This window comes from Rattus norvegicus, chromosome 5, assembly GCF_036323735.1.
Source record: "Rattus norvegicus strain BN/NHsdMcwi chromosome 5, GRCr8, whole genome shotgun sequence".
In the NCBI taxonomy this organism is placed as follows: Eukaryota; Metazoa; Chordata; class Mammalia; order Rodentia; family Muridae; genus Rattus; species Rattus norvegicus.
Window position 1 is genome coordinate 138900739 of NC_086023.1, and position 21518 is coordinate 138922256.

At 51.2% G+C, this 21518-nt stretch overlaps 1 protein-coding gene across 3 annotated transcripts in view; it reads left to right on the top strand.

The window, feature by feature from the left end:
• Hivep3 (HIVEP zinc finger 3) overlaps window positions 1–21518 on the top strand; it is a 402467-nt gene that overhangs the window by 290147 nt on the left and 90802 nt on the right. Inside the window, exon 1 of one of the 3 annotated variants that reach the window (XM_006238779.5) lies at window positions 11774–11911. The exons of the other annotated variants lie outside the window; for them this stretch is intronic. The gene's annotated coding sequence lies outside the window, so the exon portion shown is untranslated. Of the gene's footprint in view, window positions 1–11773; window positions 11912–21518 lie in introns of those variants that run through there. 3 annotated transcript variants of the gene reach the window in all.

Consider the following 21518-nt stretch of genomic DNA (forward strand, 5'->3'; position numbering starts at 1 on the left):
ATAAACCAAACTGGGCATAGGCCTTCCTAGGTGTCCATTCACAATGGTGTGAACAGGGAGTGGAGGGGAGGTAGACAGGAAATAACAGCTCCTCTGTCCCCACTCCTTGGTTGTCAGTCAGTCAGTTTATGAGCAGCTAAGAAACATCAGATCCTGACCTGGTCATAGGGCCCTGGCCATGTGAGAGTGCCATGCCAGGTTTCCTGGTGCCAGCTCAGACTTCTGTCCTTGTGTCATTTTACAGTCCTGACAAAGCTACTGAGCTTGGCCACTCTAGGGGTGTTTGGTCATTGGCCCTGGTGTCTGAGGGGGCTGAGTGGGAGATCCAGTCTTACAGAAAACATGCCTCCTATCCTGTAAAAGGACAAGCCCACAGCCCACGCAGGGCTGGGAGAGGTGCAAAAGGCCCCTCGCAGCACCTAAAACAGTCTGTACAACATGACTTTAGGGTCTCAGCTTCTATTGTTCCCATCATGAAAAGGACATTTCTGCTGGTTTGATTTGACTCAACTCAGTGTATGCTTCCCCCTCCTTTCCGTGTCTATGCAACTTAGACTCACACTAGATTTTATTTATCTTCAGTACTCAGTCAGATAAACCTTCAACGGTGAAGAGCCAGCATCATTGGGGAGGATGGGGGTGGAGGGATTGGGAGACAGCTCTGTCAGTAAAGGGCTGCCACACAAGCATGAGACCTAAGTTCAGATCCCCCATCCCTCCCCTATCTATGGAAAGGCTGGAGGCATCTGCGCACAGAGGTACCCAGGACTGGAGTGGTAGGAAGACGCAAACCCTGAGAACCCATCGACCAGTCAATCTAGATCAATCAGTGAGTTCCAGGTTCCCTGAGAGATGCTATTTCAGAAAATAAGGTGATCAACAACTGAAGAAATCATCTGATATCAACCTCTGGCCTCCATATGTGTGCACACATACTAACAGAAGACACAGATAGACAGACAGACAGACAGACAGACAGACAGACAGACAGACAGACAGACAGGTGCATGCACACACGCACGCACACACACACACATCTATAATAAAAGAAGTTAGACTTGGTCTCACAGGTCTTGTTTGCTTTTAGCGAGGGGTAGTGTGAAGAAGTACATATATGATCAGGAGCTCCAGGCTGTAGTGGGGCTCATTGCCTGCTGAATACCTAGAATCTAACCTTCACTCTCCCTCATGTATGTCCTCCCTCCTGTATGCCCTCCCTCCTGGATACCCTCCCTCATGTATGCCCTCCCTCCTGAATGGTACAGATGACTATGAGTCCTCCCAGAGTCAGAAGTGAGCCAAGAAGGAGACACAGGTGAAAGGGAAATGCTGGCCTTGGAAAGCTCCTGGCAGGCAGCTCCCATCCTCTCTGGGAAGAACCCAAAGGCCTCCTGGGAAACACATTCTTTCACTGTCCCCTTACATCTGAGACCACCCATCTGGTCTCGGGGATCTCCCAGCTGCTCCTCAGCCAGCTGTTTGTCTCCAACTGTCCTGTGGTTACAGATCTTTCTAGCGTTCTCAGAAGCCTCTTTCTCAGGTTGGCTCCAGGAAGGGAACTCAGCCCCACTGAGTGAGGAGCAGACAAGTCTGGGGAGGGTCCCGGGAGGGCCAGCCTGGGAGAAGCCAGATGAGTGTTGCCTTGTATTTTTCAAATAACTCCATGTCCACAAAGCTAAAAATGTGGTCCGTCCTTACATATTTTATATGTATGTGTGTTCCCAGTACATTTCCTTCTAATTTTTAAAACCATACATAACATTTAATCCATATGGTTCTGATTCCTTAACACTTAAATCATCCAAATGTTGTTTTGTAAGATCTATTTGCAAATCTCTTTACATAAGCTTTTAACTCATTCCATCTCAAGGGGAGAAAATCAGGATCCTTAGGGTGGGGCTCCTCTTCCTGGCTTCTGTTTCCTTACCCAAGGCCAGGATGATGCCTTGGCCAGTCTGGTCTGGGCCCTAGATGCTTGGGCTTCGTCTTCAGGGCAGAGAGTTGGGGAGCTAGGTAGGAGAAGGATAGATAGACAGAAAGGATCCTACAGGCTCTTGTCCACTTCCTAGCTCTCCAGATCTTCTGCCCATAAAGGTTTGAGGGACATAAACAAGGTACTTAACCAGGGTAGGGTAGGGGAACCAATGGGGCTTTCCCCACATGTGTGCCTCTAGGGCAGTGCTGGGGCAGGTGGAAGCCTGTTGGGCTCTGGGTCATTCTTCAAGAATCCTAAGACAGCAAACATCACACTGTAGTCAGTCTGGGCCTGGAGCAACAGGTGGCATTGTTACTTCAGGCTCTGGGGACCAAGAGGCCCAAAACAGTGGCCCCAGCACCAGAGGCACAAGACACTGGTAAGATACAAAACACTGGAGCTCAGGAGAGGGTCAGAGCTTGGAATGAGCTTCCAAGCACCCACTTTCACTTGGGAGCCCCCACCCAATGTACCCGGCCCCCAATGTACCAAGGAGATGAAGACAGGAAGGTGGCCGTTCAAATGGGAAACAAAATTTTCAAAACATAGACTGAGATTCCCCTTAGGGTCCCCGACTTTAGGCAAAGTTCACTCTTCAACCTAGAGTTGTTGCTCGATCTAAAGGTGTCTTACCCCCAGTCTCCCTCTCTCTTGTCCCTGCTCCCTTGTGACCAGCCTCTAACATACAGTACCCTTAAGCTTCTTCCTGTTTTCCCGGCATCTCTCTCCTCTGATGGACACCACCTACCTGACAGTTCCCTTCCTCTGAGAAGTTTCTTGGGATCGGTAGACATTGGCCTTCCCCTCTACCTCCACAGCCAGTCTTTCTAAACTGTCGTTATGTCCCAGACTGAATGTCCGGGAAGGATGCTTCAGGACTGTGCTGGGAGCTGGCAGTGGGATTCAGAGAGAAGTCGCTGCTGTCCAGGGAACCCTGGTGTGTTTAAGGCAGGTCCCATGTGACAGCTTTCTGAGAAGTCAGGGTGGAATTTGAAGATAGTGCCCACAAACTCTGGCCAAGGGTGTGAGATAAGAGAAAAAGAGTCTTGGGATGTCCAGGTGTGGCATAGCTGCTGGGATTCCCTGCTGCAGGGGCCTGTGGGCAAGCTCTGATCTGGATACCACCCGTGTCTGTATCCACAGAATGGGATTTGTTTCTCTGCCAGTTCCAGAAGGAGCAAATCCCAGACAGAGCGGCCTCTGGGACGGAAGAGCAGATGCTCAATCTAAAATTAGGGCCGCTGACTGCGGCTTCGTGGAGGCTTCGGAGCGGATCTGCTCCTCGCAGCTGTCAGTATGTAGCAGAGGAGACGTGGAGCCCCTGCGCCCTGGTGAGGCTGAGCAGCAACAGTGACAGCCAGCAGAGCTTGCAGTCTGCAGACTCCCTGTGGTGCTTTACTGGCCTTGACCTGTGGACTCAGATTCCCTTCCTAGGGGGGAGCTGCCTCAGGCCTCAAGGGGGCTCCTCTCTGACTTTTGACTATGAAAGCTTCCTTACGAGTTTAAACAAATAGTCTCATACTATCTTGCCAGGGAGAGCCTGTGTGTGTATATGTGTGTGTGTGTGTGTGTGTGTGTGTGTGTGTGTGTGTGTGTGTGTGTGTGTGTGTGTGTGTGTGTGTTTGGAGTATGGGGGGAGAAGCCAGAGGGGTTTCAGTGTTTGCCTTCCATCTTGCTTGAGAAAGGCTCTCTTTTCTGGGACTCTCCCATCTCAGCACTGGAGCCCTGAAGCTGCAGCGTCCCACTTCCGCCCTGATTTTATGTCTGTCCACAGATCTGAACTCAGGTCCTCATGCTTGTACCCCAAGAACTTTATCCGGAGTCAGCTCTCATGTCCCCTTCAGCTCTCACAGCCTGCCCTAGATGGGCTGTGGTTCTGGACACCAGTGGGAAACTGGGCATGTGGTGCATGTCAGCAAACCCACGCACACCAGGGAAGGGAAGACAGAGGGATCGAGAGTTCAAGACCGTGCTTAGTTAGCCCGGGAGGTACAATACTCCACATGCGACACTCCGTTTCAGAACACGAAAGCAAGAAAACAACAACAGAAACAACCCCCCGCCCCCACAAAACAAAACAAACAAACACAAACAGGCAGAAGGGAAACCTGGTTTAGGAATTTCACTTATTTCTCCCAAACCTGCAGTTCTCACAGCGGTCCACATACTGAGCTCCAGGATCCTGCATCAGCAGTTCCCACTGTTCATGGGGGCCTTCCCTATACCACGTGACTTAGCGTCAGCTGTCCCAGGGGGTTACGCTAACCTTTCCTACGTGTGTGACCCATCCCCAACCCCTGCCCTCCTGGTCACTGCTTCTGCTGCAGCACACCGCTCTGCTGCCATGCTGTCTGGAGTGTGTTCATTCCGTCTCTTCATGTCTACCTGCACTTCTGCGGAATACAAGCCATATAAGGCCAGGCAGGGGTTTGTTCCTGGTTCCTCAGATGTTTACCTCTCTCGATTGCACATTGTTATAGAATACATGTATTTAGGCGAAACAGCAGCATCCAAGCCCAGGCTAAATTCTCATTATGGTCCCTGATGATGTGCGGGGACGAAGGGTTGCCCGAGTAGGTTTGAGGTGTGTTTTGGTTCCCTTAGCACCATACTGAATGCTTGCTTATGTGTGTCTCTTTGCCAGAGAGGCACTACCAGGTGAATAGGGCTACTTCTGAAGGGGGAGGGGGAGTCCTCATTTACAGACTCATGAGATTCTGTAAGATCCTAATATCTGGAAGAATTGAGGCTTCAGCCTCTGCATGAGCAGGGATCTTTAGAGATATGTGTGTGTGTGTGTGCCCACGGGTTTGCTCACATGCATGTGCATGTGCGTGTGTGTGTGTGTGTGTGTGTTTATTGTAAGAAGTTGGTTCTTGTGGTTATGGAGGCCAACAAGTTCCCAAGATCTGTTGGGGTCAATTTCAATCTGAAAGCCAAGAGAAGAACCAATATTTCCTTCTGAGCCCAAAGCCTTGGAAGATCAGCTGCTAGCTCTGTTGGCCAGCAGGAGGGTCCCATCCCCTCTTCCTTAGCTTCCGTGTCCTAGGTATGCCCTAGTTGGCTGGGTGATACGCATCTACTTTAGGGGGAGCATGTGCTTGACTCAGTCTACTGAGTCATGCATTAATTTCATCCAGGGCATGTTCCTTCCAGACACACCCAGAATAATACTTGGCCATCAAACTCTAATGCCAGCTAACCTGGCACAAAGTTAATCCTCAACTACCCTTCTCTGTCCTCATTGCTACTTTAATGTAAAACATTTAGTCTACAACTAGACTGCATTTATACATAAACCCCATGACACTTAGAGCACATTTGCCCCATTCTCTGCGATGGCCCTCCTGCCTTCTCCACAGGTCTCTTTCCTCCTCAGAAATAGCCCCATCTGTTTCCATGTTTCTATGTATATGTACATGTGTACACATGACTAGATACAGTTTTTCATGAGAGAGAGGATATGATATGCATGTGTGCTCCCTCCCCATGTTCTCTGACTCCCTCTTATGGGCACACCTTTGCTGGACACCCCCAGCCCTCCTAATTCCCCGTCTCAGGCCCAGACCTAGACATCAAAGGGGCTGCCTTCCCTCCTAAGATCCCAGCCCTTTCTCTCAGGAACCCAGTCAGGTGCTCCTGAGTGCCTGTGGGACCCTCATCTTTCTGGTCAGTTTTCCAGGGTTCAATACATGAGAGGCAAGTTACAGGAAATTACCAGGTAGGTGAGGGAGCTTGCTATGAGAGTTTGTTTTCCTGTAGAGTAGCTGACAGTGGGAGGAGCCTGGAGTCCCCCGGGGATTGATGGAGGCTTTGCCTGCACTCCTAGGCAGTGGGGCAGCATCTGCCACTTCCCGCTCGCTCTGCCATGGGAAGCACAGGGAAAGAACTGTCCAGGATCCTTATGTATTGGGCATCTACTAGACACCAAACATTGCTCCTTGCTGGAACTCACAAGATCCAGGTTCAGGGAGGGGCTTGGGAAGAAATATTTTAATGGAATCAGTGTTTTGAAAATGGAGGTTTTAAATCCAGTCTTCAAACCCAGAGGAAAACAGAGCACAGGACGGAGAATGGTTTGTGTTCCCTGCATGGTCAAGGAGCATATAGAGAAGCTACAGGAGAAGGTACAGGGGGATGGAAACACAAGAAAGAGTGTTCCAATGGGATGAAACAGCACAGACAAAGACATGGCAGGAAGAGTCATGTGAGCTCCTTGCCTGGGCCAGGTCCTTCTTGGAGAAGGATGGCTCTTCCCTGGGAAGACCCTGAGGCTGAAGGATGAAGACTGGAGATGTCCCTCCTGCCTCAAGAGCCCAAAGGTTTCAGTCGGGTGGAGCAAGACACACATATGCCTTTGTTTTTATTGGACAAGGCTCCTGAAAGTAGCCTGGGAACCAGCCCCACCCCTCCCATTCTCTCTTCTTCCCTTCCTCCTGTTGTCAGTTATTTTCCATAGTACAAGGTCTTTCTGGAGCTGGCTGTTACCCATCAGGGAGCAGGATTTGTCTCCCCTTGGTTCCTGCCTACACCTTGACCCTCCCTCTACCTTGAGCTGGTCACATGAGCCATATCTATCACAGTTGGATGGAGGGCCCAGAGCACCATCCCAGAATTCCCTTGTCCTTTTTGCTACTCCCAGATCCCCAACACAACTGTTACTGTTCACCTTATATGAATGTTTATTCCTGTGATTTATTCTGCATACTCTCCCTTCCCTAACTGTATGAGCCATGAGGACAGAGCCTAGGTCATCAGTGTCCTGGAGGTGAGGGAGGGACTTCCGTTAGGTGGGCATGTTATACATGCCAGTTTCAGGTCTTGGCATTTAAGGTTCATTGTTACCTTTGATTCCATTAGCTCTCACTTAGTCCTAGGAACCATGGCCTGGGATGTGCCCCCACCTCACTTTATACCTGAAGAAACTGAGCTCGATCTTTGGGACTAAGTAGCAATAAGTATTGGGGTAGGACCTGTGCCTCAGTCTGAGTGAATCCAGGCCCTGGATACTTGCTCTGATGCTGAGCACAGACCACAGGTAGAAGAACATTTGTTATTGACGATCCAGCCAGTCCCTTGGCTGGGGAAAGCCTGTTCTCAGAGATGCCAGGGGAATGTGGCTTGACTCATCTGATTTCCTGGAAGGGAAGGCCCTGCCTTCTCCACCTGGGGCCCCACGGTAGGGAGGGTGAGCCCTGTGGGAATTTCTTTCAGAAATACAATTGAGAATCCAGAACTGAGGCAGGGCCAATTGTCGGCAGAAAATGGAGAAGACCCTCCTGCCCTTGAGGAAAATCACTGGCTGGAGGTTAAGTGGCCTCTTGTGGTAGTTGTTTGTTGGACAGAACAGCTGCAAGGGCACAGTGTGAGGACCAGCATTCTCTGCATGCCTGTGATATTCCTAGAGCCGAGATGTGCTTGTGAGGTATACAGAGTCTAAAGTGGCCCCTCATTCATGGAGAAAAGACTGCATAGGAGGACCAGGCCAGTACAGCCAGTGCTAGACATAGACAGTGCCATCTGGGGACTGGGAATGCCCTCGATGCTATGGAGCAACTACGAAGGATAGGTGAGAAGCTAATACAGGGTTGTGCATGTGAAGTGTACTTAGCAGACACAGAAATACCTCAAGGTTTTGTGAGGTCAGAAGGCTACATGGATGAGGACAGGGCACGCACAGCATGGCTGAGAGGTAAACTAAGGTTTAATTATCAAAAGCACCAGGAAAGAGGATGTTTTAAGTCTCACTTGATTTTGTCTGAGAGTACCTCACGTTGTGTTCAGAGGGATTTAACAGAGTCGCCTGGGCCTGGTATGGTGGACTTACTCCTCTTCATTCACACTTAGGAGGCAGAGGTGGAAACAGAAGGATTTCTGTGAGTTTGAAGCCAACTTGAGCTACAAAGTGAGTTCCAGGCTACTAAGAAAGACTCTCAGGAAAAGGAAAGAAAGAAAAGAAAAACAAAAGAACAGACTGGGTGGGCTGAGTGAGAGAGAGCCATCGTTACCTGTTGGCCTGAAGTAAGGCAGCAAAACTGAACAAGAGATGTCGGTTTTCTATTTGCCGCCATGGACCCCATTCATGAGTATAAGCAAGATGAGGAGGCGGGGACTCTAGATCACAGTGTGAGGACAGGTGGTGATCAGTGCTGTTTACTGAGCCTCTGCTAGATGTTGGGTACTCTTTCAAAGACCTGTCACGCTGTCTTGGCTGTCTTGTTAAAATATCACAAAAACCTTTCAGGATGAGGTAATCAAGAGCAGTGACATCCCCAGGATCCCAGATCTACATGGCCTTAAGGCCTCTCCTGTCACCCACAGCCACAGATTATATACTGGATCAGGGCGGCTGGATGGCTACACAATGCTCAGGCAGGAGCTCTCTCTCCAGGAGAGAGGAGGGAATGCCAAATACATGCTTGCTTACACACACACACACACACACACACACACACACACACACACACACAGAGAGAGAGAGAGAGAGAGAGAGAGAGAGAGAGAGAGAGAGAGAGAGAACACAGAGAATCTGGGTCCAGAAAATGATGGCCACAGGAGAAGAGAGGTGGAGAAATGAATGACTGATTGGAAGATGTAAGCACAAATAAGACAGGACCCTCAGGGTGGTTGCTTACCCCTACTGTGAAAATTCTGCCAAGAACACTGTGGCAGGCCCCATACCTTAGGAACCACAGAGTATTCCAAAAACCTGCCTATCATTTGGTTGTTAGGAGCTGCAAAGGACACTGCACAGGAAGACAGCAGATCAGATGTTAGCCCTGCCCTGAGTTCTAGGTCTGTGAAGTATCTATGGTGTGCTGACGTTGGAGCAGGTGTGTTGTGTGTGTGTGTGTGTGTGTGTGTGTGTGTGTAGCATTTCCATGGAAACTGGCATTTGGCATTCTATCATGGAACACCTGGACTGCTATCTTCTTGAATTGTAGCCTTAGAAGGAATGTGACCCCCCAACCCCCGCCCCGTGGTACCTCTTTCCTTCGCCTCACTTTAAGCTTGGCAAGCAGAAGCCCCGAGAAAGGAATGGTGGGCTATCTGTTTCCATCCTTGGATGGACGTTCCAGAACACCAGCTTGTATGTCGCATGTTCGCAGCGAAGGAGATGCACCAGACTCACATCTCAGGAATGAGAGAATGTGGGAGGCCCCTGCGGTCAAGCACCGGGGCTTTCTCCAGACCAGGCACTGCTATAGTCAGGGGCTGGACCCAGCGGAAGGAAATGGCACCTGGCACTGCCTGCCTACTGAGCTATGTTCTATCCAGCACCTAGAATAGAGGAGCAGTGGAATTACAGAGAAGAAGCAGACAAAAGCCTTGACTCGGGGCTACCTGGCATCAGACTTTGACCCTGAGCATGGAAGCCAGAGTCCTAAAGACCTTGTGGTCTCCAGTGAGGAACGATGGCACCACTGGGATAGGCTGAGTGTCCAGTAGCTTTGGTTGAGGGAGGAGCAGGAGAAGCCCCTGCTGGAAGGGCCTGTGTAGCTCAGAGGGTCAAGGGATCAAGTATAGCTAAGTTGTTTGTTGAAGGCACGCTCCTTCATCCCCCTGTTCCTCCTCAGAATGGCCAGTTCAGGACTCCTCACTTCAGTTGATATGGAGATGTCATTGCCTGCCAGAAGCTATAAAGAAGTTGGTCAAGGGAGAGCAGCAGGGAGAGAAATCCTAGGGTATTGGAGAGTCCACATCAAGGATCATCTGGCAAGAACCCCAGGATAGCCATTCCACAGTAGTACCATGGCTTCCTCTCCTGAGCATCTAGCCTGGGCCCTGTTGACAACCCTCACTGCCAGATCCCAGTCCAGACCCAGAAGCTCTGTATTCTATGTACAACTATTTGGCTCTTTTGTGATCAGTCTTGGAGGACAGGCTAACCAAGCTAGAGGGGTTCCTTTAAGGGCCAGTCTTAGAGGAGGCAGATCCATCACAACTGATTGAGGTCAGGGTAACAGATGCAGGAGTATTTGTAGAAGCAGGAGCCACTGAGTTACCTGTGGTAGCATGAGAGCCTTTGGTAGAGCTAGGGCAGAGTTAATTCTTAAAAGGCAGGAGCAATTCAAGGAGCATTCATTTTCTCTGCCTAAAGCTACTTCTGCCAGGAACTGAGAACAGGGAAGGGGTAGGATGGGGTCAAGGATCTGTATATGGTGGGGTTGACAGCAGGGAAATAAAAATTATGCAAAGGCCCCCAAGAAGTGAGAACTGATTTACTATGGGAGCCAGCTGAAGCTGGGAATGCAGCTGTTTGGGTGAGGTGGAATAGTGTTGGGGTTTCACAAGCACATGAGAGCACATGGCCTTTTCTAAAGGGAGAAGATGGCCTCATTAGAGCCGGTGGGCTTGGGCTGCTGGAAGGTGGGGGACAGTGGGCATCCACAGAACTACTAGGAACCTTGATAACTGATGGGTAAGCAGGCAGTTGTGGGTGAGCAGGCCTGTGGTCAGCTACTGTCACCCCTGCCTTCACTTTCCATAAGACGGACAGCCATAGTGTTCTCTCTCTAGCTCAGCTGGTGGTCTGGAGTGATTAGCTTGCTCTGACCTGGCTCTGGAGGGAAAGCATTGGCTCTGGTGGAGCAGTTGTAGGAAGACACAGAAATACCCAGGGTCAAACGCTCTGTCTATCGGACTCAGGTGTGTTTGAGATCCTGGCCTTGGAGCTAGAGAAAGCTTGGGTCCTCTAAGGCTCCTTGGGGAAAGTCCTGGTCCAAATAGAAGACAATGATGGACCTTGTGATCCAGAGAGTATGTCTTCTTTATAGTCTGGTTGCCCCTGGTTCCCATAACCTCTTGCTGTTCCAGGGCAGACAAGGTAGGCCTGGAGTAACCTAAGCCAGGGCAGCCCACAAGGAACACCCCCACAGTCTGAGCTGCAGCACAGGTACCTGTAGACTGCAGATAGTGCCGAAGTCTCAAGGCCACTACTTTGTGTTGGCTGGTGGGGACGATTGGGGGGCTGCCTTAAATACATCCTTTGCTGTTCCCAACAAGGACCAAAGTAAGGCAGGTCTGGTACTAGAAGCAAAAGCTTCTAGTAAGGTTTGACTATTGGGAAGTCCCTGATGACTCCCACCGCCATCCAGTCAGAGCCCAGAGAGGTCCTGCCAGGTCCTCTGCTCCCAGCAATCTTTAAAGCTGATTCCCGCCTGGGAATGCATGGGCTTTCCGGATAGGGCTGCCATCTGGAAGGAAGACAACTGACAGAGCTCATTTTGGGAAAGGGATAGGCACCCTCCCGGCCCTGTGGATCCAAGGCGTGGCACCCAACAACAGAGCCCCTGCAGCGGTCACCGGGGCTTCCCTGTCTGTCCTCTCTGGAGAGCCTGAGAGGAAATGACAGCGCGGGAGCCAAGGCGGGCGAGGAGGGAGGGGCAGCGCCCACAGTGACACGGCCTGTCACAGTGGAGGCGGCCGCGCAGACCCTCCCAGTGGCTGCTGGAGCAGGGGAATCCCCAGCCACAGATCCCCTGCCCCGGCCGCCACGCGGTGCGCCGCCGGGCTGCTCTATGACCCCTTGCTGCCCAGGCATCCCGGGCCAGCTGGTGGCCAGGCTGTGCTCGCCCCAGACAGACAGTGGGGTCCCCGGGTTTGGCAACAGGAAACTCTGGGGAGAGAATGGAAAGAAGTGGGTGGTCCGGCCCCTGCGACTTCCCCTGACATCACTGCCCAAATAAGGAGCTTCCCAGCGGCCGCGGGGCGGCCCAGAGCCGCGCCCGCCCCGCGCCCACCCCGCGCCGCGTGGGCTGCCAAGCGAGCGCCCAGGGCACCACCGGGCGGAGCCGAGCCGGGCGGAGCCGAGCGCGCGGGCGCTGCCGAGCCGCCGGAGGCCGGGCGCGCAGCCCGGCGCAGCCCAGCGCAGCTAACCCGGCGCGGCGCAGCCCAGCGCAGCCAGCCCGAGGCGCAGAGCCCAGCCAGCCGCAGGTAAGCACCAAGCACCCTGCAGCAACGAGGCTACGGTGGGTGGGCGCGGCGGTTCCAGCTTTCAGGATCCTTGGGTGCGAGCGGCCCGGGCTCTGCGCCGGTGCACGCGCTCTGCGCTCGCGTTTTCCCAACGCTACTTCTGTCATCATCTTAGGGTGACGAGCGTTCCCGCGTCCGCTCACCGCCGCGGTGCGCAGCCCCATTCGCCCTTGGGTGCGCAGACTCCAGGGTCCTGTGCGGATCCTCGCCCCTTCTCAGGGACGCACCGCGGGGTCTACACACCTCTGGGAACTGCTCAATGGGTTCGGTTGTTCTGGCCACGTTTCCCCCGGAGGCCTCATCAGTTTCAGACTGTCAGAGCACACAGCCTTTGCTCATTGCGCGCTCACTATTAGAGAGTGAAAGTAGCCTTGCTCCGGTTCTTCCTTACCGGTGGCAGAATGGCACCTGGCTTAAAGGGATTGTGGTGGTACCCAGGGGTCCATACCTGCTGTGGTAGGTAGTGTGTTGCCATTGGCAAGGATCTGTTGGGCCTCACAGACTGGTGTTCCCAGAGCCCTGTTCCATGGGCGTTTCTAAGAGCACCAACCCTACCCGCTTGGCATGTGCAGGGTGCTTGGGATTGGGACAGGACTGGTGGTGGCTGCAGAACAGGTGCGGTGGCATCAGCATTGAGTTCTTACAAGGGTTTCACACAGTGACCATTGCTCACCTATAAGAATATAGTGAATTTATAGACTGAGGAAGAGCACAGAGGAAAGAAAACAGACTCAAGTGACCGGCCCACAGCAGTGGCTCACGCAACTCAGAGTGGTCCAGACTTCATTCATCTGTGCTCTTAGCATCTAGAAAATGGGGATGAGTGTCCCCCAGGGAGAACTGAGGACCTGTAAGTTAAATTGTTTTGTAACTGTGAAGTTTTGTGCATGTACTGGTTCCAGTGGTTTGAGTGATTACTGGGCTGGCATTTGCCATAGCTCAGCTGTGTGGCCTAGAACACCATTTCTGCCCTATCGCTTCTGTCAGCACAGAAGCAGGCATTAACAAGTGTCCTTTGTGCTGGCTTGCAGATTTCCCAGTGTGTTCCATGGAACGTTAGTTCTGAAGGCTATTCCACGAGTGAAGGTTTCCCTGTTTAAGTCTGAAAGTTTCCACAAGATCCTTTTACCCATCTGGTCAGTCAATCCATATTAGCAAATTAAAGGCTCTGAAAAGTCCTGCAATATAAGAACCTGTTTAACTTCATCAGGTCCACCTTTCCTCTTGTTGACTGTAGCCCTTTTCACATTACATAGGCTTGCTCTGGAGGAAAACAGCTTCATGTGCTCTTCTCATAGAGCTGATGTGGTGCCCAACAGAGTTGCAAACAAACTGACAGCTGAGTTCTAATTGCCCCCCTGGGTGAAGGATGGCCAGGAGCTCAGAGCCACAAGTGGCCTGAGATGGCCCAGTAGTGACCAAGTCCATTGAGTAGTTCCTAGACACCATTAAACTACTGTCAAAACACTGAGAATGGGGACCAGAACCCAGAGAGAGTCCCACCCAGTGCTCTCCCATAACTGAACGGCATGCACTCGTGAGGAGATTCTCTTCTGGGACCAACCTTGCTGCTTTATGCAGGCACCTATAGAAGTACATTGGGAAACGCAACAATTTACATGATTGATTATTGAATGAACTCTTGATAAGGTGCCTATGGAGCACTTTTTGTTTCTGGGGCTCCCCTGGGTAAATAAAGTTCAAGCAATAGCACGAGCTGGAGTAACAGTGAACTCCATGAGGAGCAGTCTCTTCCTCACACACGCCTGTGCTCTGCTTCACACTCAGCCATTTCTATACGTAGACCCACTGCTGAAGTGGATACCCCCACCCCTCCTGTCTTACACACACACACACACACACACACACACACACACACACACACACGCTCGCCTGTCCACTCATCAGCACATGCTCACACTCTCTCCTACACACTCCACGCTGTATACTTGTTCACACTCACATACATGTCCACTTCTACATGCCCCCCACATACACATCCATCCTGTTGTGCACCGGCCTGTGGCCGAGTCACTCATCAGAAAATTCCCTTGTCCCCCTGTTCCCAGAGTTGGCAGTTGCTCCCCAAGATGCATCCTGAGTGAGTGGGAAATCCTCTTGGGGCTGAGCCAAGGCTGGGGTTCTCAGGGTCTCCCACTTTCTTTCACTTCCTGCCCTATTTGCTCATATTGTCTCACTGCTGTTCAGTCATATGGAAAGGGATGTCCCAGCTCTGGGGAGTGCTGTCCTGTTTGTTTTAATCAACAGTCAAAACAATACAGGACCCCACCACAGAGCAGAGTGGGCACAGAGGAGACAGATAGCATGAGCGTCCCTGGTGGCAAAGATGACTTTGACCCAGACCAGCATCCTGAGGGATATACTGAGTGTTTGCCCAAGCTTGGTGAGTCCCAGGCAGCCATCTAGGGATTGCAGCTGTGAAAACTGTCCACTCCCTTTGTTTCTGCAGCCTGTTCTCCGGTGGGAAGAAAGATGATGAACATTGGAGGGCACGAGGGAGCCACCTGCCTCTGATGCCTGCATAGAGAGACAGGCAGCCAGGGGCAGGGCACAGTGGGAACAGAAGGAAGAGAGGGCAGAAATTCTCAGGAATTCTCAGACTTGACACTGGTCCTGGACCCTGAGCAATGGACATGGGGGCAAAGTGTCAGGAAAAAACTACTAGGCAGAGGACCAAAAGGTTAAGGCCCCACCACAAGAGGGGGCCAGACTAAGGGACACCAAGAAGACACAGGCAGCTAGCCACCGCTCATGGATTCCCAGCCAGCATCCTCTGGGGGAGTCTGCTGCTCCATCTAAGGCCTAATTACCATCTTGGCTCTGTCACAGAGACCAAACTAAGCATCCTGTGCTGGGAGACCAGGTGGCTCTCTCAGAGACCTAACCCTCTATCCGACCCATCCCACCCCAGTCATGCCAAGAGGGTGGCATTCCTGGTTTGCCTCTCTGCCACCCCACTGCAGAGTCCTGTGGTCTGTGTGCAGGCGATTAGAGGCAGTTCAGGTGGTCCATCTGGACGGATAGTGGATTGGTTGTGCTGCTTCCATTATTAATAACCATGATGTCATGCATCTGTGCGGCTCTTGATCGGCTGCAGAGCACTCTCTCCTATTATCCCTGTGCTCTGTGGGCTGATCTGCCAAAGAGGGAGGGCTTGGGAGGAGAGCTTGGGCATTGCCACACACCATTGCTGCTGCAGGCTCACCCAGGCCACCTCATGGGCCCGTGCCTCTGTTTCCTCAGCTGCAAAGCCATTTTCAGAGAACTGACCTCCTGAGGCTCTCAGTGGGGTGAAGTGAGGACTCGCATCACATGTCCAGGGCCTGGCACAGAGTAGGCACTTAAGCAACTGCTGGTCCTCATCATCCAGGCAAGGAAGCTAAAGTTAAGCAGGATTGTGACTTTCCTATCTATTTCTATGACCCCAGCCTACCTATTCTAGGACTTTCAGTACATTTTAAAATAAATTTACTATGTGTGCATGTCCATGTGGAGGTCAGGGTATAATTTGCAGGACTCAGTTTTCTTTCCACCTTATAGGTTCTGGTGATCAAACTCAGGTCCTCAGGCTTCCCAACTTTGTCCCCTGAGCCATCTCACTGGCACAGTACGCTTTTTATATGTGCCCTGTTGAGTTAATTTGCCTGCAGTTGCACAGCAAGTTCAGAACAGAGACAAGGTTCAAACCCAGGACTGTGGCCCCAAAGTTCTTTTAAAAATCAGTGAGAACCAATGATCATCATTGTGATTAATGAAACAAGCTCCACCCCCATATCTTTGTGGAGATCAACATTGCTGTTGCTTTATTAAGAATCTGTATGTCTGAAGGCCTCTGGAGTTTTGAGGCATGGTGCTCTCTGTGAAGCCATGAGCAGATTTCATAAGAAGCATTTGGAATCTCCAGAAGAGGATGGAGACACGAGAAACAGTCTGAGTAATCATTTAACTAGAGAGACTGTGGCTGTCATCTGAGGGTCCTTAACTAAACTCCTAAATTCTGTTCCTTCTGTCTGGTTTGGAGACCCTGATAATGCCTGTGGTAACACGGAGCTGGCCCTGGTGCTGCACAGCCAACCAAAGCAGAGAAGCTCAGAGCGTGGATGCCTAGGAGGCCAGATTACTTTCTACCTGCTTCCTGACTCTACTCAGCCCTAGCGGGGGCTTCAGCACACCTGTCCCAGGCTCAGAGTAGCCACACTGCATCATAAAATCATAAAAGCTGTGGAGTCGGGGCTGGGGATCTAGCTCAGTGGTAGAGCGCTTGCCTAGGAAGCGCAAGGCCCTGGGTTCGGTCCCCAGCTCCGAAAAAAAGAACCAAAAAAAAAAAAAAAAAAAAAAAAGCTGTGGAGTTGTCCAAGCCCAAGGACGCACTTCCTGCATCCTCACCAGGGAGCTTGACCACATGCCATTCCCTCTCTTGGACCTCAGCTTCTGGTCCTTCAGGAGGTAGTGCTCCCCCTGAGCTGCAGGGTGGGCGCCATCACCATGACACCAAATACATAAGGGGAGCCACTTGAAGGGGAAGGGTTTGCTTGAGCTCACAAGTACAGCAGAGATGGCAGGAGCTCGCTCACATCAGATCAGGAAGCGGGGGGGGGGGGTGGGTGGGGGGGGGAGAGGACTGCTGGAGTTCAGCTCAAGTTCCCTTTCTCCTTTCTTTTGGCTGAGACTCAGGCTAAGGGATGGTACCACCCACATTCAGGGTGGGTCTTCCCTCCTCAATCAATCCTCTCTAGAAACACCTACACACCCAGAGGTGTGTCTTCCAGGTGATTCCAAAGCCAGTCATGTTGCCAAGGGAGTTCAACCACAACCGTCAGACAGATTCCAGAGAAACCCTCCCGCCCCCAATCACACATGTTACTAAGCACCCGAACAGTAATCCAGGTATCCCTACCATTGTTGTGGGGGACTTAGTGACTGATACTCATAAAACTAAAATCTCTGTGTTTAGCCGCTTCCAAAGGGCTTGCTAAATGGCAGCCTTGGGAGGGGGTATATTTCCTGACAGGATCCCAGTCTTTAGGTGAGAGACTCACCAACTCTTCTGTCTTTCTTACCCCCTCCTCATGTGGCTCTGCCTCTACTGAGGGCCAAAGTGGATCAGAGCTCCTCACATGGAATCACTTCCCTTGCTTGATGCCCATCAGGGGCTCAGGGAGTAAGGGAGTCTGGGAGGCCCACATTGATTTCCAATTGTGCTCATCAACATCAGCCTGGTTTCCTGGTCCTTAGACCGTAAAGCCAGGTGGAGCAACAGAGTAAACACCTGGCTTGTGACACGCTCATCTCCTGCAGTCCATTAGCTTATTCACAGATGGATCGAGGTCTTCTATGGGTCCAGATTTGGCCCAAGAACTAAGAGAAAGTCTGTATTCTCTAGAAACCCAAGTTGAGGGAATCCGTGCCTTCCATAGTACTGTTCCTCTCCAGGCCTCAACTTGCCCGTCTCTAGAATGGGTTCCCACCAGTGACTTAACTCACAGACCACCTTCTATGGCACTGTCCAGAGCTTCTGACAGGGAGAATGGAGGCTCACCCACCTGGAGGAGCGACACTGTGAGGATTTGCTGTGTGCTTCTCTTTGCTCACTTAGACTGTAGTTGTGGCACCTTGTTGTGGAGTGCTGGGAAGGCTGAGTGAAGCAGCAGTGTAACATGGCCTGACTCCCGGCCACTTCTCTTGCTTTGCATTCTGCCTGGCTCAGAGCCCTGCACCTCTGCAGGCTGTTGTTCTAGGGGAGTAATCTCCACCCACTGCCACCCCAGTTCAAGTACCCCTGGCTGGTCCGTGTAGGTAGATGGTTAGATTGGAGCGAAAGGTGAGCTTTACTCTGTGCTGGTCAAAGCTCTTGCTGCTTTGTTGGCACTCTTGGAGCTGAGGGTCTCTGGAGTTCTGAAGCCTGATAGCCTCTGAATCCATGAGCAGATTTCACAGGAAAGCATTTGGAATCTTCCAGACACCTGGGGCAGAACTTAGGACGTTGAAAGCCATTACTTCCGGGGATTTAGCTCAGTGGTAGAGCGCTTGCCTAGCAAGCACAAGGCCCTGGGTTCGGTCCCCAGCTCCGAAAAAAAAAAAAAAAGAAAGAAAGAAAGCCATTACTTCCAACACAAGGTCATTTCTCACCTGCACCCTTTTCTGGGTGATTGCAAATATGGATTAAGTCAGAGGAGACTACAGAGCAGGGCACCCCGGGCTGTTAGTGGACTTGCCCTGAAGTTGCTGTGTGTCCTGCATCTCCCCTCCCCTCTCTGAAGCTCAGCGCCCTCATCCGCAGCCCCCACCCCCTCCAGCCACCTCCCCTCAGCCAGTTCCTTGTGCCTGAACAGCCTATGGCTTTTGATGCTGATGCACTCCAGGGATGGGCTCCAGTGCAGGAGAGGATGAGCTGTGAGGTTTTCCCAGCGTCTGTTTGGATGTGTTGGCTTAGGAGATAGGTCCTGGGAGAGGAAGACACCGTGTTCTCTAATTGGGATAGAAGAGGTTGGAGAAGGGACAGTAATGTCATGGAATTATTACTTTTCTTCAACTACAAAAAGCTCCAGGTTCCAAAACAGTTTGTCTTTTATGTGAACTCAAACAGTATAGTTAGAGGAGTGGAGACCTGTATTCAGGCGACCAAGCTGGAGGCTAGGGGCTGTCAACTCAAACTGAGCAGCCACCCATCATCTGAGGTCCTGTGTCTGCTCAGTGCTTCTAGGTAGTGTCAGGAGCTGTCCTGGACACAGGTGACACTCTGCTCTCCTGGGACTTAACAGCCAGGAACAATGGAGCTCAGGAAGGTGTAACTTAACAGGCCAAGCAGGGTAAGAGGCCCACAGAAAAACAGCAAACATGGAGGATGCCAGGGTGGAGTGTTCCAAGGCCTTTTCGTATGGGAGACCAGGAAAGTTAACAGGGATGGGGTAACAGGTGAGCACAGACCTCCAGGAACATATACCTGGCAGGCTAATTCAAGGGATATTTCCCTTTTCTGTGGGGGCACAGAGAGACAAATGGAATATCTTGATGGAACTGACAGAAGGTAGCTCAGACTACGGCCTGTCCTGCTTTGGAAATGGGACATGGAGTCCTCTTTCTGACAACCATTACAGTGTCAGTAGCCGCTGGACTGAGCTGTTAGACTGTAAACACTTGGCCACATCCACTGTCTCCTTCAGGCCTCCAGTGAGGCAAATAGATCCTTGCCACCCTGTGGACATAGAAGCTGAGAGCTGCAAATGAGAAGTGATGAGCTCAGAGCCAGATCATGGTGAGGGGCAGAGTGGACCCCAAGTCATAACTTACTGCCTGTGGGATGTTGCTTCCGGCAGGGTGGCTAGAACCCTGCCTTCACTCACCTCTATCTCGTACCACCCTGGTTGCAACAAATAGTGGTCCTATTTCTGGAAAGCAGCGATAAGCCCAAAGACAGGACACCTGAGGACTAAATATGTGGCGGTGCCCTGGACTCTGTACTGGGTCTTGGGGTAGAAATGGGATGTTGGTGGGAAACTGAAATAGGAAAACAGTCTGCAGCTCAGCTGCTACTCGCATCCCAATGTCAGTGTCTTCATTTTGACAAGCACATCACGTTATGTAAGATGGGAACTCTAAAGGAAACCAGGTGGAGAATATTGAGGTCGCTTTCAAATAACCACACATTTCCCCAGTAAAAACCTGGCTTATGACTGAATGGAAAGCCAGCTCAGTGCATGAAGCTTTCTTACACAAGTGGGAGGGTCAGAGTTTGGATGCCCAGAACCCATATAAAAGCCAGGCAGGTGTGGGATGCCAGTCTGTAATCCCAGAACCTGGGTGGTGGAGACAGGGGGTCCCCAAGAGCGATCTGGCCAGCTAGATTAACTGAAAGGGTGGACCAGGTTCATCAAGAGATCTCGACAAAGAGAGAACAAATGTCCAGTGTCAACCTGGCCTTAATACACATGTGTGTTCATGTGTGTGCACCTGTTCATAGGTGGTCTCATACTTATGCAAGAATAATATACCCATATACACAACAGGAATACACAATGGAAGGAGAGTGAATGAGTGATCCAGTGAATGAATGAATGAATCCTCATACATTCCCACTACGTGGCCTTCTAGAGGTCCTCAGGGAAGCCATGAAAGAAAGACCCTAAGTATTGGAATCTCTGGATCTGCTGGCCACCCCAGCATGCCATGGAGAGGGACAGAGAGAAGTACAGTGTCTGGACACAGTGGTCAAGGAACACTGAGGTACCTTTCTGGGAAGTGGCCCCGGTGACTATCCAATTCACCACATCACCTGCCTTTCCAGTTGTCCTGAGTCTGCCCCGTATGTCTGGTGGCAGTTCACCACCTTGTTTCCCAGCTCCTGTGACCGACCAGCAGGTGGATGCTGGGTGTTAGAGCAGAGCCGTGTCCTGTGACTGACTTGCAGTGTCTGGGAGTGAAGCAGAAGGGAGCAGGGAGCAGGGAGAGAAGGAGGGGCTAGGTAGTCTGCTTCACCTGGGTGCTAGAAAACACTTAGGCCTGGAGAAGGCTTTCCAGGGAATGGAGGGAAAGTCCCACTCCCCAAGCCCTTAGGGGACATTTTCATTCAAACCACCTCATAGCTTAAGCCTCTCGGGTCAGCACTTACCTGGCACGTGGACATATTGGGTATTCCTGAGATCTGAGTGAGCCAAACGATGCTTGGGTGTGCAGAAAGCCATCTGCATTGCTTTCCCAGATGATATTTAGAGCTGTAAGGGAGGAGAGCCTGCCAAGATGGGGGTCTTTGGTTTGTTACTGGTGTTTGTTTTTGAGTTAGTGTCTTGTGTAACTCCAGCTGGCTTTAAACTGACCATTTGTCCAAGGATGACGTTGAACTCCCATCTCTGGGCTTTTACCTCCTGAGTGTTGGGAGTATAGGTATGCGCACCATGCTCAGTTTAAGTGCTTGGGATCAAACACAGGGCCCTGTGAATGCTAGGCCAGGTTTGTTTTAACCAAGCTCCAATCCTGTAAAATAAGAAAGGCCAGCATTTCTCATGATAGGTTTGTAGAGCATGTGTCTTAGGACATATAAATGTGGATAGAAAATAAAAACCCTCCATATGAGTACTTTGGGTATAATGTAAAGGTCCTTCCTTATACCTTAGAACTTCGAGGTGTGCCTAAGTTGCAGGAAGTGTACTGAAACTCCATCAAAGGGTGTGTGTACGTGTGATGAGTATGAGATTTTGTGCAAGAGTGGGTATGGTATGCAGCTTTCCAAGATCAGAGAAGGTATATGTGTGTGCACGTGCACATATGTGTACACAAGCATATAAGAAAGTGGACTGGAGGTTTGCAGAGATGCATTTTGGGAAATGCTGAAGTCATCTAAGGTCAAAGCTAAAAGTGTCATGTGAGCACACAGTAACTTTAAAACTTGTTTCTGCCCGTCCGTTCAGCTTGTCAGCTTCTCACATTTTTTCTGATTCTGTTAACTTAATTTCTGTTTTCTTAGAAGAAAAGTGGCAAATGGCATGCAAACCCTCCCTCCCCCTCCTCCTCTGTGTTGCTGTGGCCCTGGGAAGTGTGAGGACTGTACGGC